We start from the raw sequence: 6,000 nt of genomic DNA, 5'->3' as shown, positions 1-6,000 counted from the left end.
TGCAAAGGCTTAATAAAGCAGAAATATGATAATAAGAGCTTGCCAGTTTCGCACACAACATTGTAACAGATCCAGTTACCAGCAATTAGACACTCCACCCCGATTAATTTGTGCTAAAATCCTATGACAGTTTTAAACAGAGAGCATGATTATGTGTTCAAACTATTTACCAAAGGTTGGGGTGATTTCTCTGTCATTTAAACTTGCATATTAAGGCTGGACTTTTTATTCAGAGGTATTTACTGTGCTTTAAATGAGACTTATTCAGAGAAGCACTTTCATTAAATGAGTTTAAACTCAATCATACAATAGACCTCTGTGATTAGTCATGCACCCCACTGCCAATTCATGTTGAATTTTCAAGCTACACATTCTTGCAAATCTCTGCTTTATGATCTTTTTTAATATTCTTTGTTGCTTCTACAATTACAAAATGTCTCCTGTTGTATTTCCATATGCCCTTCTCCCACGGGTTGCTTATGGCATGTTTCACATTATTTCAGATACTGTCTTTGTGCAGGGTTGAGGACACCATAACTTCTGGGGCCACAGGGCTGTGCCTAGTGGCCTTGCTCCTCTACTTGTCGCACAGACAAGGAACAGATCAAGATTTCAGGGATATTCCTCACAATTGTTTAAAGAGCTCCCCTAGCTAACACCCCTTCCACAGCCTCTGTGACGAACCTTCAGTTGACAATTCATCTGTAAATTGTCTTGCAGGGTCTGATTTGGTAGTTATATTGTTTAGTATATCTAAGTAGTCAGTGAAAATTGGTTACATTCCTACTGCAAGGTACACACAGAGAGGGCAGGGATTAAGATTTGGCTTGTGCAATTCATATTCTCCCTACTGCCATCTCCTTTGCTGCCTTACTCAATATGAAGACCTTCAGAGCATGAATTCTGATCTGGAACCATCTCCATATGAACCAGTCTCATACTTTGCAGAGACCACTAAAAGCACCATCAAGAGCTTGCTAGATGATCCAGCCCATGCTCCTTCCACTTGAGTATCAAGTCTCTGGCAATAGATTGCATCAAATCCCTCACAGTAACTCAGGCAGTACCTTGCAGCAACGTAAAAATACTTCCTACATTTCTTGGCTTCCTGATTAGCTGCTATTTTGCACACTCCATATGAGTATTTGTACTGCTTGGGATAACCACAGCAGCTCCATAAGTGTGAGGGTGCTGGTTTCATTCATAAAATCACACTGCAAGGAAAAACAAGCATCAGAAGTACCACATTTGCCAGGAGACTTGCTGCTTAGTGGTGCGTGCATAAAGAGGCATCCCATCCTGCAGGACACAAGTTAGTCATTGGGAACACCTACTGTAACTTGCTATTCTATTTGGTCCTTAATTCCTTTCAGAAGAGGGTAAGCAAACCTCTGCCAGGAAAGGTTGAGCTGTTGAGCTCACAAGGGTCATTTCTCAGTTTCACACAGATTGATTTTGGTGCTGACAGCACCTGTCCACATTCATCTGTGCTCAGATTAACAGTGCTGGATCAATCCTCAGCCTGGCTAGTGAGCATCTCTCACCTCTCATCCTCTTTCTTAATCTAAACTGCAAATGTCCACTGTTCCCACAAGCCTTTGCAATTTTCAGGTTTGTTTTTTTTTTTCTGCCTCTGGTGTCCCTTAAACCATAAACTTGTTTCTTTCTTGCATTCAGTAGGTTGCCTGCTGCTTTTCAGTTTTCTCTCATATTTCTTGCCAAGCTCCTGTCTTTACTTGCTTTACTGGCTTCACATCACCATCAGCCACCTCAGACAGGCTAGCACTAAAAATTGCAATATATTCCCAGCTTTCAAGCCATAGCCTACAGAAAACCAGCATTTTCCCTAGGGTTTTCTCATCTTCAGAACCGTTATTTTAGTAGCAAATCATACTTCTCCCTCTTATAACTCCTTTGTGCTAAGAGCAACATCCTATGGCCCTCAGTAAAGTGACCTATGTGTGAAGTTAGCTCTTGGAGCAGGAGGCTGGGTTGGGCGACCTCTGCAGATGCCTTCTCAGCTCAATTTTCAATTGCTTAGGCTATAAACTCCTGGGAGGAAAGACTTCTTAAGCAGGATTCTGTTCTATTTAGAAAGAACACATGTGAGCACCAAGTACTTGCAGAAATTAGCAGTGCTTATGGTATGAATATACTATGCATGCGTTCCAAGTGCTCTCCCTTTCACATAGTGAAAGTTAGTTATTCCAGCAGAAGGAAAATTTGAGTATACATTCTTCAAGAGCTATCTTTGGGCTTTCATGTGCTCTTATAAAAAGGTTGTTGTCCTAACCCTATCAGAGAAACCCAAAATATCCTGGAGACCTATACCATGAAAAGCTAGGTGCAAGTTTAAGAAATAGAAATACAATTATTCTGCTCTGGTGCACAGGGAAGCAGCACCCAACTGACAGAACAAATGTGTTTGCTTTCGTACCAAGACGATGGGTGGGGTCAGAAATCACTTCACAAAATGGCTTTTGAAGCTATCCTCATTAGGGCTTTTTAGACACTGCAAGGCTAAATTAGTCACACCTTTATTTGAACAAACTTTCCTCATCCACCTCTGCAAAATCACCCAATGTGCTCAGATTCTCAGCTCTCAGTAGGGGGTGAGAAACATTCACAAAGAAAAGACACAAAGGTGCACTTCTCAGTAACAGCCTCCCTCAGTGACTCGCTTGCAGTAACAAGAAAAAGCTGCAAAATACAGACAATGTAAGCCTTAAAACTTGAGCTCGTTTTGTTCTTCTATTCCCACACTTTACTGGAAGCTGGCAGCAAGAAGTCTCAGTTTGCAGATTTTGCAGACAGACATTTGGGAAGGACTGACACAGGCAGAAAGAAGAAAGTGATGGAGCAAAACAGCCACTGGAACCAAGAAACAGAGAGAATGCAGGATGAAGCAAATGGAAGAGTACAGAAAGCCTGCCACGTGAAAATAAGATTACAAGAGGGATGAGTTATTAATGAATGATGGAAAATTTAAAAGGAAGATGGAAGATGATAATAGAGGAAACAGAAGTGGGAAGAAGCAGTCATGGGACACAGAGGGGCAAATGCAGCTATAAAAGGTTGGGAAAAAAACCTAAACCACATTTACACCCATTTTTCTTCCTAACAACAGGGATTCAAGTTTTGCATAGGGAATACATCTGAATCAGTTTAAAATGCTACATGAGAAACACCAGAAACCAAAACATGAAGTTAGCAACGTGTCCTATTTTCAGGCCCAGAACTCAGGCGACTCCAGCAGTTCACAGCTTCTGCTGTGATTCAAGTGGAGTCAGGCACAGGGGAATCCTGGTTTTTCCTGAAGACTGTGGTTTAAACTTAGAGTTGCCAGAAACAGCAGACAGAAAGGGACCTGTAAGGGTTTTGAACGCTTGTATCCACTTGTGCCTATTTGTTGTTGTCACTTTCTTCCTTACGCACTTTTCCCTACAAAGCACACTAGTTACTGGGCTTCAGTAATTCCTAACACCAAGTGAGCACATAACCACCTTAGATATATATTTAGTTTCTTCCCACAACTTGTACTAGCCCACCTGAAAAATGTAAAATCCTACTCTTTTGAAGAAACTACCAAAAATGCACATAGTCAATCTGTTTCCCCAAACCTACAGAAAAGAACCATGAGGAGCAAGCATCAGGGAACTGAAGGTGATAGTAGCTTTGTATGCCTCAGCCCTGCTTTACTGCTTTCTCAAAGGTCACCTTTTTACTTCTAATGACAAAGAAATTGAAGAATAAAGGAAAATAAAATTAATTGTAAACAATTATTTAGAAGTGGAATCAAGTTTCCTAGCCAGCTCCTCTTGGGTGCCCAAATGAACATTGTGTAGGTTCAGTTACTAGGGTTTGTTTTCAGAGAAGAAGAGACAATCACTGGGAGGTACTCTGGAGCTAAACAGAGTTCTAGTTTTTATGCTTATTTTGCTGCTGGATCACTGCAGCACTGCCACTGAAAATATCTGCTGCCCCTGTGCAGCAGAGAATTATTTGAAGCTCACAGCTTTATTTATGAGTCCAAGTCCTATTGTTTAAAGAAGCTGAAAACCAAAGTAGGTAGAGTTTATATCTTTGCTCCACTTGACACACGAGGAAGCATCAAAGTTTCTTGCATTTTTTCCCCCTCCTCTTCCCAACAAGAAAGGTTAGAATAGGACAAACAAGGAGCTATTGTTCAGACCTCATCAAAAGCAGAAGAGGCACATCTCTGTTCAAAGAGAGTCTGTCTGCTTCAGACATTGTGAACGGTCTCGGAAACTCACGTAACTCTCTCCCCTCCATGCACACAAGGCTACCCCTGCTGAGCATTTGCTCAGCCACTACCAGCTTCACCCTAAACACCATCATTGAAGTCAACCTGTTCATATCGCCAGTGCTTCAATGATGAAAGTTAGGACATCAGCAGCTGCAGATTGAGGAATTTTTTTTTTTTTTAATCAGAGCAAGTTGCCAGATGAGGCAATCAATGCCTATATCCTACAACCTCAGCCTTCAGGCTGAAAAGGCACGGAAACCAATTATATGGCAAGGAACAACCACTGGCTTGAAACAGTTTTTCTCTGAGTGGAAGTATTTGATGCTGGTGGTGCCAATCACATGCCTTGCAGCAAGTACCTTCACATGTCCTTTGCCTCAGCATCACTTTCTTTCAGACTTGTACAGATAGTTCCTCAGCTGCCAGTTTTAACAGTGTACAAGATTTCCAGAATGCATCTTTCAACCTGGAGAACACCACAAAATGTTTAATATCAGCTTATGAGTAATAAAAAAGTAACATATTCTTGGCTATTTAGATAGTGAGGTGGCTAAAACAAACTTTGTTTCCAGCAGCTGTTAACAATACCTGTAGGCAGCTGTTCCCAAGGCAGTTATCTCTGGCACTGGTGGCAGAAGGATGTAAACAGCATGTATCAAGTTAATGGAAAACATTGTGCAGCCAAATCTGAAAGGAACAGTGTTTAGCAGGGCCTCTCTCACAGAGATTTTCTCTCACACAGCAGTGGGAATGGCCTGTCTGGGGGCAGGCAGCCAGGGCTCTGGGCAGTGCTGGCAAAACAGCGCAGCTGAGCCGGAGGCACCAAGCCCAGAAGGATGTGCAGTGACAGCCCTGGAGTGGGAGCTCGAGATCAGCACCCAGGGAACACCTCCAGCAAGGTGTTAGGCAGGAGCTGTGTGGCTGTCTCCATCCGTCCACACAGACGGACCCTAAGATTAGAAAGATACTGACTGAGGTTATTTTGAATGACATAGTCCAGGCTTGTACACTGTGGGAGGTGTGATGGGAACCCTTTCTGTCTTTCTTGATAATTTAATGAGCTGTTGTAATGAGGGATCCACCGAGCCCCTCATTTGTATGCAGCTCCCACATGAGATGTAAATATTAAATTCCTACAAGTATGAATCAGCACCTCTTACTCCCACAGCTTCCCTCTATCTTCAATCTTCACCAGCTCCAGATTCCTCTCATGGTACCCTGGGCTCCCCCACTTCACTGCTACCTCAGCAGCAACCAGAGGAGATTGAGGCACCCTGGTCACAGTCAGAAGCATTAGCTACCCAGAAGAACAAAGTGGGAGACAAGGTCTCAGACCTTTCTTAAAAGCTAACTGCAATCAGGCAAGTGCCATGCCTTGCTAGCTCTTGGGAAAATTGTATGACATGGGAAATTTAACCTACAGGGCATTGCTGTCTCTGACACCTAGTAGTTTAAACAGTGAATTGGTAATTATAAACCCTTTTGACATAAAAATGAAAAACCACACTTTTGAGACGTACCTTTTGATGGCAAAGGCTTTCCCATGTAGATTCCACCAGCAGCTGTCACTCAGCACTGGCAGACAGCAGGTGTTTGCCACTCCGAACAGGGAGAGACACTCACCAAACTAGAAAAGTCAGGGGCTAAACAAGTTTGCAAAAAGCAGCAATTCCAGTCCAGAAATAATTTCCATAGCAGGGAGGAGGAAGTGTTCCCTGAGTACAAGGAGGCTG

This window comes from Oenanthe melanoleuca, chromosome 4 (assembly GCF_029582105.1).
Source record: "Oenanthe melanoleuca isolate GR-GAL-2019-014 chromosome 4, OMel1.0, whole genome shotgun sequence".
NCBI lineage: Eukaryota > Metazoa > Chordata > Aves > Passeriformes > Muscicapidae > Oenanthe > Oenanthe melanoleuca.
Note: the sequence above shows the minus strand (reverse complement) of the source record.